The sequence below is a fragment of the Cygnus olor genome, chromosome 2 (assembly GCF_009769625.2).
Source record: "Cygnus olor isolate bCygOlo1 chromosome 2, bCygOlo1.pri.v2, whole genome shotgun sequence".
Taxonomy (NCBI): Eukaryota; Metazoa; Chordata; class Aves; order Anseriformes; family Anatidae; genus Cygnus; species Cygnus olor.
The window spans coordinates 49,723,316-49,736,368 of record NC_049170.1 but is presented as its reverse complement, the minus strand read 5'-3'; the positions used below and the strand labels follow the sequence as shown (position 1 = coordinate 49,736,368).

Sequence of the window (13,053 nt, the reverse complement as noted above, 5' to 3'; positions counted from 1 at the left end):
ACCAAACTTGGAGGAGTTGTGGACTCAGATGAGGGTGGAAAGGCCTTGCAGAGAGATCTGGACAGATTGGAGAGCTGGGCGATCACCAACCACATGAAGTTTAACAAAAGCAAGTGCCGGGTCCTGCACCTGGGACGGGGCAACCCTGGCTATACATACAGACTGGGCGACGAGACGCTGGAGAGCAGCCCCGCAGAGAGGGATCTGGGGGTTGTGGCTGACAGCAAGTTGAATATGAGCCAGCAGTGTGCCCTGGCAGCCAGGAGGGCCAACTGTATCCTGGGGTGCATCAAGCACGGCATTGCTAGTCGGTGGAGGGAAGTGATCGTCCCGCTCTACTCTGCACTGGTGCGGCCTCACCTCGAGTACTGTGTGCAGTTCTGGGCACCACAGTACAAAAAGGACAATAAACTGTTGGAGAGTGTCCAGAGGAGGGAGACGAAGATGGTGAAGGGCCTAGAGGGGAAGACATACGAGGAGCGGCTGAGGTCACTGGGCCTGTTCAGCCTGGAGAAGAGGAGGCTGAGGGGCGACCTCATCTCAGTCTACAACTTCCTCGTGAGAGGGAGTGGAGAGGCAGGTGACCTATTCTCCGTCATCACCAGTGACAGGACCCGTGGGAACGGTGTGAAGCTGAGTCAGGGGAAGTTTAGGCTAGACATCAGGAAGAGGTTCTTCACCGAGAGGGTGGTCGCACACTGGAACAGGCTCCCCAGTGAAGTAGTCACTGCACCAAGCCTGTGTGAATTTAAGAAGAGATTGGACTGTGCACTTAGTCACATGGTCTAAAGTTTTGGGCAGACCTGTGTGGTGCCAGGAGTTGGACTTGATGATCCTTATGGGTCCCTTCCAGCTCGGGATATTCTATGATTCTATGATTTGTTTCTTCTTTCCTCTGCTTTGCTTGTATTGGTCTTCAAGATGTAATGACATTGCATTAAAGTCATGATGAGGTTAAAGAGCTCTGACCACTACTGATTTCTAAGTGCATCAATACTTTCGGGAATATTTGCCAATCAGTGAGAAGCCAGGTTTTTTCTCAGTGAAGATGGTTGCAAGTAAAATTCTCAGCAGGGTTGGCAGTGAGGGATTTCTTAAAAGAATTGCTGCAAGGAATTTTGTAAAATTCCAATCTCAATTGCTTTGCTGCTGTTTTCTGTAGTGCAATTATTTGTTCTGTTTGGTATCAAAAATGATCATACTTATTGTGACTTAAGGCTCTGTGCAGTTTCTGAATTTCCTTAATTCTCCTTCCTGCTTTCTTTCTAGCAGCAGCAGCAGCTATGGGGATACAGAAAACAGACTGGATCCTTCTCTCAGGAATGTATTTGTCTTCCATTTTATTCCACTGCAGTGTCTGCTTGGAGGTTTCTCTCAGGACTAGACTGTTTAGTAGCACTTTTGTTTTTATGGTATTCATATGATTCATAATCCTTCAATGTCTGGTGTGAAGGGAAACCTTAATCAGCAGAAAAAGAACTGTTAATGTTGGTATCATTTTACTGTTTAATGGTATGGTAGATATCAATCTGCTTCCATTTAGGAAAAGAAATGCAGTGGTTTTGTTGTGAAAACTGCTTTATGTGATGTGATAAGAGCTCATATTCCCATCTGGCAAGAGGGAGCAGAACATTCAAATTATTTTAGCTAGCCCTGTGTTACTAGTGGGAAAGGGAATGAAACATTGCTATGGAAGTAAGTGAATGCCTTACACTGAAGATGTCAAATGTGGAGTTGACAGCCAGGATCCTCAACTACTGTACACAGTTTTGGACAATTACTGGTTAATACAGGTGAGAGTGAGAAATGGACTGAAAATTTTTTCTTTTCCCTTCCCTTCCCTTCCCTTCCCTTCCCTTCCCTTCCCTTCCCTTCCCTTCCCTTCCCTTCCCTTCCCTTCCCTTCCCTTCCCTTCCCTTCCCTTCCCTTCCCTTCCCTTCCCTTCCCTTCCCTTCCCTTCCCTTCCCTTCCCTTCCCTTCCCTTCCCTTCCCTTCCCTTCCCTTCCCTTCCCTTCCCTTCCCTTCCCTTCCCTTCCCTTCCCTCCCCTTCCCTTCCCTTCCCTCCCCTTCCCTCCCCTTCCCTTCCCTCCCCTTCCCTCCCCTTCCCTCCCCTTCCCTCCCCTTCCCTTCCCTTCCCCTTTCCTTTCCCTTCAATATGCAAAACTAAACAGGAGGACAAAAATTAATTGTGGATTAAATTTACAGTTTAAAATGCAGTGATATGTTAAGCTCCTGAATTACAATATACTTCTGATACCTTCTGATACATCCCTAGATAACAGCACTAGAAACATACTAATATAAAAAATATGAAATAGAATAAATTAAGGGAAATGAAGTCAGTGAAAAAATAATATACAGCTTATACTTGATTTCAAATGCCTTGTGTCTTGGCATTTTACTTGGAGAATATTGGAACTCCTTTCCCTCATATAGAGATCAAATTTCCCTCATATAGAGATCAAGTGCATTTCAGATAATTCAAGTTTAATAGGGCTGCCTTTACTTTTTGTTTTTGTCCTTCTGACATTCCAACCATTCATTCATGACATTCCATTCAGTGTTTCTAACTCATTTTCTATATTGTTGACTTTTAGAGGCATACTTGCTCTCTTTGTCAGGGCCTCTAAATATTTGATTATTAAAATCAATGTGTTAGGTCATAGCAATCACTGTCATAAGGTCACTGAAAAAAAAATGATGGAAACCAGTGGTGACCGTTACTCTACTGTCTTTCCTACATAGACGCATAAGGAGTTGAACCAAAATACACAGTACTTCACATTATTTGTGTGCTGGCTTTACATGATGAAGACAGGCACAGTAGCCTAGAGGCAGAATTAAACATTGAAAAAACCTCCCAAATGTTAAACGTTCTGTATGAGATACAACATCTTGTGTTCACCCTGTGTTTTGGACAGCATAGAAGCCAAGAAGAAAAAAGAAAAAAAAGTGAAAAAAAAAAAAAAGAAAAAAAAGAAAAAAAAGAAAAAAAAAGAAAAAAAAGAGAGCTGGAAAAGTAGGAAATGGCAGAAACAGGGCAATGGGAGGATGAATGATTGTGTGATGAATAAATGAATATGAAGGAAAGGGAATTTTGCTCTCCATTAAAAGAGATAGCTGATACTTCCATTGAAGCTTCTGTTTTCCAGAAACTACTTTATATGTGTTTGCAAGCATAACTTGTTGTCTCCTATCCTGATCTCTTCCCCCTTCTTCCAGCTATTCCCCTTTTTCCCACCTGCCAACAAAGAGAACTACAGAATGCAAATAAATTGCCTGTCTGAAATGGAGGCAGCTGTGAGCTTTGGTTGACATTAGTGTATTGTGGAGGGATACAGATGCACAATACTCATCAAACTTCTATCAATACTAATTTACTAATATCAATAATAATCCATTTCCCAGTGGATCAGCTTTCTCAAGCAGGGTCTGTGCACTACTTACAGCTCTCTGAGCCCTTCAACTAAGGTGCCAATAAAGCTGACCGCTGTTCTGGGGCTATTGACAGTTATTAAAAATGACCTTGATGTAATTTCATGCCTATCAAAACAAAGGCCATATGTTAAGGATTATGAAAAGCTACAGTGAAGGAAAGCAATGACAGGCTTCTGCTGGGTGAGGGTAGAGGGAGGTCAGCATATGTGAAGATTGTTCGTTCCCCTCCTCTGCTTCTTTTCCTAAGGCACTGAGCCATGCCCCTTGGTAGGCAACTGTTATGCTAAAGGCATAATTGGAACAATTTAGAGCTCAGGGGTACACTTTTTTAAAGATCTGTCATAGCATATCATCTCAACAGTTAATGTGGCGTAAAATATCATAAACACTGCTGAGGACCCTGGAGTCCCTGTGGCGGGGTCCAATCGATAAGACTCCGTGGATGATCTCTCTTCACTCACAAATAGAGGGCAATGTGAGGAACACTCTCGCTTTCTTATTCTGCCACTTTCTAGGCATACCAGGCTTTTACCTGGGTGATTGTTCTTGCACAGGCAAGAAATGATAGTTCTGTTGTGCCTGAGGCATGGTCATCAATAAGATCTCACAAAACTATGTGGAGATTGAGTCTCAATCCAACTACATGGAGATTGAAATGCAAAATAAATTTATTCCTGTGAACAGTCAAAATGTATATTGTTATAATATGCATATATGAAACCACAGTTTGAAATCCAGAAAGTTCACAGGCAGTAAACTTTTTTTTCCTTTGATCTTAAAAATGAATCGTCAAGTTTCCCCATTGACATTTTGTTTAGAAATTATTTACTTATTTTTCCTCTCTTGAGTGTGAAACTGCCTTCCCAACTCAGTAATTGTGCATGCAGATCTCGGGCTAACTACTTGTGCATGGAGCTGGTGCTTTGGCTCTATAACCCTAGCTTTTACCCCCAGCATTGAAACCTGGGCTGCTTATTGCAGTCTTTTAAAAGTGCTAAATAGCTGCTATCTCTAGAGTCATTTCAGTGAAATCCACCCCTTCTGTGATACTGGAGGACTGAGGAGGATAATGCTCTGGGTGTCCCCAGTAACAAATTGCTGTCCTGGGGACAGGAGCAAGGCGACTCTACTCTGACAGCCAGACCCTAAACCAATGGTAAGACCTTCATGGGAGCCTTGTCAGTAGGAGAGGATGGACTTTAAATTACAATTCTCCAGGCAGCAATGAAATTTTAAATTCATTATTTAACTGACTTGAAATAAATCACTTAGAGTCACACCAAACTAAAACTTTTTTTTTTTTTTCCTGCCAAGAAAGTTAGGTAAAAATAGTTCTAGGAAATCTACAGTTTTATGCAGGAAATTAGAACATAGATTTTCCCGCAAAAATCAGAGATTACTCTCTGACTTCAATATTAATTTTATTTCCAGTTTCTTTTGTGTATGGCATAGGACAAGCTGCTGAATGTCTGCACCATTGTAAATACAGTGTTGGTCTTTTGGTATTGTTTGAATTAAAATGTTAATATTAATTCTTTTTAAACTTATTAAATTTGCAGTAATCTGAACAAGGATATAACTTTTTTTAAAGAAATCTTAAGGAACTTACTGGTGGTCTGGCTTTTATGTAACATAGCATATTATAACTTTTTTTTTTTTTTTTCTTTTTCATTTAAGGGTCTTTATAGCATGAGACTGTACTCTAAAGCCATAATTGCAGTTGTGTTCTCTCTCATAGGTGTGTCACATCTCCTAGCCTCTTTTGCTCATGCCCACACCTTTGTCCTTTCTGCTGTGTGGCTCCAAAGGTTCAGTAGTTTGGACTGTGGACTCATGCACTTGAAAATTCATTTAGTGGCAAAAAAAAGTGCAGAAATGGGGATTTTCCCTTTCTCAACTGCTAATCTCCATCCAGTTCACCACGAGACTGCATGTGGTTTTGTGCTGACTCAGGACTTTGAGCAACATTTGAAGGTGGAAGGAAGCCACTCGAGGAGTGAGCAAGTCTGAATAGAGACAATACTGAAATGCATCATGTACAGCCTAATGCTGCTGGATTAAATTATTAGTTTAATGGGGTGACTAACATTGCTGACCATTACCCTCCTTCAAAAAGTTTCTCTTGACTTCTAAGTAAGTTGCAAAGGGAAACTGAAGTGTTGAAGCCTGTCTAGGGACAATCTTATTGTTTTCTTTCCAAGACCCAATTTTGTTGAAACAGAAAACATGACATATGGTTTGGTTTATTGAGTAAACAACTACTTCATCTCTAAATGACTGTTTAGAGTATGTGCACTGCTGGTAACTAACCTTTGTAATCAAACATTACCTAGAAATTGCTACAGATGTATACACATGCTTTTCTAGATGAACTTAAAGCCTTGAAAATTTAATTAAAAGAATGTTAAGGTGTTATCCATATGTTTACAGTGCCTATGAATGTCTGAAGCTTTCTGTTATTCTTTTTTAAAATTTGTTTTCGAGGTATTATTTTACTAGGAAGCTTGAACCAGTATGTGCATTCCCTATACAATAACATTTTTATATCGTACCATCTGTAATGTGCTTATTCTTGCAAGATCTGTGTGAGGGAGAGAAGTATTATCACAATTAAATTTAAAAATGGCCTAGAAAATACTCATAATAAAAATATTTGTGTAAGTCACTGTTGAATTTTAGGGCATCTTTAAAGAAATAGTTGTGTAAAGAAGGGTAATTTATTCATTTTGTCAGATGGGTAGATTTGGGAAAAAGAAGTTTCCCTTAACATGTGAAATCTTAAAAAAGGTTAAAGAAAATGTTGAAGAACTTGTTCCTTTGGAGAGAGGAAGTATCCCCACCCATGTCATTGCTTTACATTAGGATTTATTGGCATTGTCACCTATACAGAGAAGAAAATAGAATTTCCTTTAGTGCTTCACCTTTGGGAGAATTCACAAGGCTATCTTTTAGTGTATATACACAAGCAAGTCTCTCTGAATGTTGACAAGGTCTAAGCTTTCACTTTATAAGATATTTTTTCACTAATGCTACCACACAGCGGTATAATTATGCATCAAAAAAAAGACTCATATAACTAAAATGAAGACAAAAACTGCTTAGACTCAGCCTTTGATGTGCACCTGGTAATAATAATGCAAATGACTCCCATGACTAAAGAAAATCATTATAACAAAACAAAGTATAGAATAAATAAATAAAAATACAAATAAAAGCATATTACAGTTAAAAAAAAGAAAAAGTTAAACTTAGCAAAGATTGGATTGAAGACATGATATGAAGGACAAATACAACACAACAATGACAATTTATGGGACCTCCTTTTTTTTTTTTTTTTTTTTTTAAACCTAACCTTTTTTAAACTAAAATAATTTTAAATTGCTGCATTTTATTAGGGGAAGTCAGCATTAGTTGACATGCTGAAGTTGCATTTTTTTTCCCATAGAAAAAATAACATAGTTTAAGTTTATATTCTGTTATTTTATAATGTGTCAAATGTGTCATTGCTATATTACCAGATCAAAGAGTTCTAAGTGACACTTTCTAATCAAGACTGTCAAGAGGTTTCATTAGTAAACAGAAGCAGGAAACACTGGGGATAATGGTTCAATACATATTTTGCAGTTCTGAAGGAAGGATAAAGCAGTTTTTTTTTTTTTTTTAAAGTATGAAGTGACTTTACAGCCATTAAAACGAATATTTAGCAACATGCTAAGACAACATTTAAAACTAAAAGTGCAATCATTTAGCTGAATAGTGTATTTTATCAGACCTCTGCCCATTTAAATGTGTTTAGCTTGAAATTCTTTACAGAAATGACTTAAGGTAATCATTTGCACCCAGCACTTCAGATAATAGAAGAATCCTCCCATCCAGAGCTGGCTGCCAGAAAAGTAATTATAACATAGCATTTAATCTTCTTTAAAGTTTTAGTGCATGCAAGAGATTCCTAGCTAACAGTTGAAAAAAACAGAAGCTCTGAAGTATGAGATGGAGGAAAATGCGGGTGTATGGCTTGCAAATTTATCCTAACAGCCTTCATAGCTTTTCTTATCCTACTTTTGAGAAATATCTCAAGGGGCAGAAGACTACAGAGGTGCATATGTCTATATGTTATCGGTCACACTCCTTTCTGGCATTACCATCTGGCTCTTGAGACGTACTGCATGGCAATTTTCAAACTCCTTTTGAGAGGTAGATGGTGGCATTTGGATGTGCAAGTACAAACTTGTCATGGTACATGATATTTGTTGTCTGTTTAGATCAGATTTGCATCCACAGAACTTCACAGATTTTTTTTGAGATGGGGCTAACAGAGTTCTGTGTTTGCCAACCATATATGGTATGCAAAACGGGCTTTTGTCCTTTTATTCTGCCCAGACTTTAGCCATCTGTCCAGCATTTCTGGATGTATGACAACCCAGGCAGAGTCAAAACTTCACATGGGCTTGTAGCTGTCTGACAGTGCTATTGTTACATTACTTTATGCAGTCCCTGGAGGTCATAAATGAACAATAGGCAAATGTAAATCTGAAGGCTGAATTTGGCATCTCGCTCTTCCATTTTGAGGTAAAAATCTAATAGCCAATTTTGCCGTTCAAAAAAAAACTAAGTATAGATACAGATGTATTGAAAAATATGTTCTCCAGAATAATATTTAATATAAAATTTTCTTAACACTTATGTGACCTCAGGAAAGTTATAATTGGGAAGACTAATATAAAAACTACAATAGTTTTTCTGTTAGGGAAGATCATAGCAAGTTACACTGACAAAGACCAATTCTCATCTGGGGAGGAAAAAAAAAAGTTTTTCCATTTGTAAGGAAAAAAATTATGTAGCAGTTATTATAGAGGTTCCTCAAGTCATGGGACCAAGATAAATTAATATTTTTATTAATATTCAGGATAAAAAGTAAAGATGTACTAAAGCCATATGTTGACTGCACAAGTCTGGAAGGCATCATAACATGAAGGTTTGGAACAATCTTCAGGAATAATTGGATTATTTTAAAAACTCTTCAGGGAAATTATGTCCTTCGTGGTTTAGCTTTGTCTTGTTATTGAGACACATCTATTATAGGATTAAATCAGGCATATTTTATACTGGTTTCTGTGTTTTTAAATATTTCTACAAATTGCTTGGGATTCTGACCAAGAAATGGCCCAGTATCAGTGTTGATGGGAGGTACATCTGGAGTACATTTTAAACCTGTTTCTCTCCTGTTTTCAAAGTTTTCCATTTTGTGCATACTGAATCTCTGCAGAAAATTGTTAGGAGAATATATATTTCTTGAAAATACATCTTAAATTAAAAAAAAAAGACTATGTTTTCTAAAAAGTATGTCAATTACAATGATCTTTCATAGGACAGCTCTAGTGCTGTTTACCAGAGTTGGCTTCTTTTTATAAAAATTGAGTCTTTTAATTGCCCTCTACCTACGGATCAAAGAGAACAGATTTTCTCTGCCTTTAGATATGTGCACTCCTTCTTACTTTTTGTTGTTATCCAAATCATTATCATAAATTATTAGAATGGATTTGTTTGTTTGTTTGTTTGTTTGTTTTGATTCAGAACTCTTTCTTTCTGGCTTCTTTAATCTGCAAAATACATTTGCAGGTCTGTTTTCACATTGTGCCGTGGAAGCGTATTCAACATCTCCAGATCATCTGAGTATTTCATTACATGTTCACTTAGAGTTTAACCCTGCTGAATTCTCTGAAATATTTAACAGACTCTAGCCTGGTGACTGCATTGCCTTGTACTAATATTCTGTGCAAACTTTCCTGTACATTATTATTAGTATTCGTATTCGTATTCGTATTCATATTAGTATTATTAGTATTTACTTTGGATTCTGACAGTTAAAATGCAGGATAAAAATTTTTTATTCTTTCGTCTCTTTTGTCACTAGTTTGTTCTTGGCTCCAAAATTGCACTGACCTGGCATTTATAAATGAAGTATCTTACTTTTTTACTTTCCTTTCATGTTATTGTTATGCTTACTTACCCATGTTTAGGGCACTAAATAGACCCTGTAGATGATCACATGGTAATGCCTATCTATTTAGTCTACAGTCGATATATTTCTTAGAAAGACCAGTTCAGCAATAGCCACAATGGTTTAAATACTCCAGTCCTAGATATTGGTATACCGTGTGCTCCTTCATAAGTACAGTGTAATGCCATCGTGCCAGACATAGATGAATACAACTTTCTGCTAGCCTTATGGATCTGTGCTATGAAGAAGTTCCCTTATAAATGTTATATCACCATGTTATTGACAGTGTTCATTTCCCAAATCTTGACTGACATTGTTAGAAACCTGGCAATTGGATTTTGGTGTTGTCCCCCCCCCCCCCCCCCCCCAAGTTATAATAACTAATTTACAAAGGAGACTAAAGATTCTAAAGATTAAAAAAACAAAGAAACAAACAAAACTAACAGGGCGATAATGTGAAGAGGTTCTTAACTGTATATACAGTTCCATATATTTTCCGTACAATATAGTGATTTGTGTTCCAGGAAAGCAAGCTTTACCTCTCTATAGAAAACCACCAGAAACAAAATTCCCTGATAAACACTAAATCTGTCAATTTCACATTAAGCAATAAGCTTAAGACTATGATCTCTGACAGCAGGGAACAAGAATTACTCCTACGTACCACCGGCTACTGTGTTTAACAGCTCACTGCTTTCAGAAGAAATAATGCACCAATTATAACACACCAATTCAACCACATCATCATAAACCAAACCCTTAACTTTTTAATCTTAGCCCCCAGGTGCTTGCTCGCAAAATTATAATGATGGGCTTACAATACAATGATTTAAAAAGTACAGTGTTAAATTTAGCCAATTATAGTGCAGTCAGTTAAATCTTACTCACACCCTAATCCTTTTTTTCTTCTGTGCTTTTTTTATGTACATACATCTGAAAAAGTCCTTGAGTAATCCTACCAATTTTTTCAGCTCCATTGAATGAAGTTCTTGGACCAGCTGGGCAGCTGCTTTTTGCTACCAGTCACGAGACTGAATGTTTAAACCTAGTCTTGATGAAATTTCCTAATCAGGAAATAATTTGTTGTACATGATGCTATTTCAGACTTGCTCTGTTCTAGTCCCAGAAACATTTGTGTTTCAGTCATGTAAGAAATGACTGCTTTTTAGCAAAGAAACTGCAGTTATAATTTGGAAATCATAGTATCTGCTGGTATCTTTTAATTTTTTCCCAAAAGACAAAAGTTGGTGTTCTTTTTGGGTAAAGGAAGAAAGAAAGATTTTTTGTTGAAAATGTCAGAAGTCTTTTTTTTTTTTTTGTAGTATTTTATGACAGAAAGGTTATAATTTGTTTTAGTCTATTATGTAATATGCTATTTGTTATGCTATTTGCAAATATGAGTACTTAACAGTCTAAGAGCAACAATGCATATGATAGTACTCATCAGTATTTTAGGCCCATTCAGATGCTTATTAAGGAGAAAAATTCTCCAAATAGCAGGCACTTTTATCTTTACAAAGATCTCATGTATTAATTCATAAACTAGAAATTAACTGGTGCATTTGGTGTACAGTGGTATCATTGGTTAACATATTGAATGGGGATGTTAACTTCTAGGGATACTTAAGAATGAATGGCCTGTGGCAGCAAGTTCTTTGCAAAGCTCAGAAGTGAGCTCAGTTTAGACTTCTGGGTAAGAAAGAATATGTATTTTTTTCCTTTCTGTAAAGAAAACACAGCCATGCAAAATCATTTTAAGTGGCTTTGCATTTTGCAATTGTCTGAAGTTGCAGACAATTTGCACATTTGAATTTAAAATTGCTTTCCTCAGGATTAAGAGTTCTTTTTAAAATTATTTTATTTTATTTTATTTTATTTTATTTTATTTTATTTTATTTTGTTTTATTATTTTTTTTTATTATTTTTTCTTTATCCTTGGATCTATCACAATGTGACCTGTTTTTATTCTTCTTTTGCTTTGTTACCATTGGCTGTCAAAATCTGCGTGACTCTCCAGCACATATCCCAGTCTTGGGGGAGACTTACAGAAAGAAGTTTTAGATAATTATTGTACATGAATAGTCTTATTGGTTTAATTGAAGGATCTAGGCTTATTCTGATGTTGTTTTGGGGACTGTAGCTGTAAAAGAGACTTCCTCATTCTGTTCAGGAATCCTGTTTGCATGTTCTCTGCCCACTATTTTATCCCCCCGCCCTCCCCAACCTTACCTCAGTTGGTATCTCTGAAGCTCTCATAAACCTGCTGCAAATTCTTTGACTCAGCTGCCTGTGTTGGAAAGCATGTCTCCACGCAGCTATATATGTGAATTACACAAATTTACCTCCAAATGTTGTGCATGGAGGTGCGGTGCACACCCCAAAATTAGCACGTGGATTCTTGCTAGAAGTAAAAGCAAAACTGGAGTGCTAGAGAAATGGATCCACTACCATTTTGCTGCTGATATAGTCATTATTGTTTCTGATAATAGTTCACCTGCAGTATGCATGCAGTGTGCCTGACAAACGTGCTACAGGAGTGTGTACCCTTCCTAGCTGTAGATTTATCTAGATATGTCTTCAGGATGTTATTATTATTTATTTATTTATTTATTTATTTATTTCTGAACTAGATGCAATGCTTTACACTCTAATCCCCTGGTAAAATAGCAGATAAATTTTGTCTAATGCCAGCATTAGTCATTTCAGTATTAGAAGAACCTTCAATCTAATATTTGTGCTCTCCTAGATATATATGGCTTGGCTTCACTTCAACCTTCATGCTGAGGACCTTCCTGGACTACAGCCAAGCCACTGAATATGAAGGATTAAATTTGCCCTTGTTTCATAGCAAAGTTGTATGGGAGCATTCCAGGACTGATTTTCATAAATTGACAGTCAGGAGGAGAGTTGATGTATTTATTTTCTTTCTTCATGCTTTCCTGAAAAGGACAGCCTGCCTCTGCTGAATCTTGAACACTAATCACTACAAAGGTTTTCTTTTGTCTTGCTGCAGGTGTGTGACAGTTCAGATTACTTGTATATGGTTAGAATAGCACAGTATTGTCCTGTAGCTGTAGGGAGCTAAATACAGTTTCTTGGCTTCTTACCATTCCACATTTGGACAGGACTATTCCAAATATTTTGCATGATCCTTTAGTTTGTTTACATGGGTGGGATGAAGGGAAAGTGCTTTTCTGAGTATAGCATGTACTGGAGACTCACTTTTTTATTCCTTTGTGCCCTTCTGTAAGAGCAGAGCGCATTCTTTTCAGACTTATGAGAACTGTAATGACATTTAGGAGTCTTGTCTAATTATTTGAAAAAATATAATTTGAAACTTGTTGAATGTATGCTGATATATTTTGCAGCCTATTTACACTTAAGTTTAAAAGCAAATTTATTCCTATTATTGACTTCTTGCTACAGAGGGCAGAGGGGCCACTTACCACTGGTGAGAGAGTATTATTGCTGTGTTTCATGCATGCTTTTCATCCAACAGTCTGGAATAACTTTTAAAATTTAATTAATAGATTAGCTTGCATTTTACAAATGGCATAGTTAAGTGACATGACAGAAGTCAAAAAATGACTTTTTCAAAAAAAAACAAAACAAAA

General features: G+C 37.2%; 1 long non-coding RNA gene across 2 annotated transcripts in view; it reads left to right on the top strand.

Annotated features, from left to right (window-relative positions):
- Positions 1–1,269: 1,269 nt before the first annotated feature.
- LOC121066352 overlaps positions 1,270–13,053 on the top strand; it is a 24,996-nt gene continuing 13,212 nt past the window's right edge. Inside the window, exons 1-2 of one of the 2 annotated variants that reach the window (XR_005817699.1) lie at positions 1,270–1,793; positions 9,058–9,183. This is a non-coding gene — a long non-coding RNA (uncharacterized LOC121066352). The remainder of the gene's footprint in view (positions 1,794–9,057; positions 9,184–13,053) is intronic. The other variant, XR_005817700.1, reaches the window with a different exon arrangement.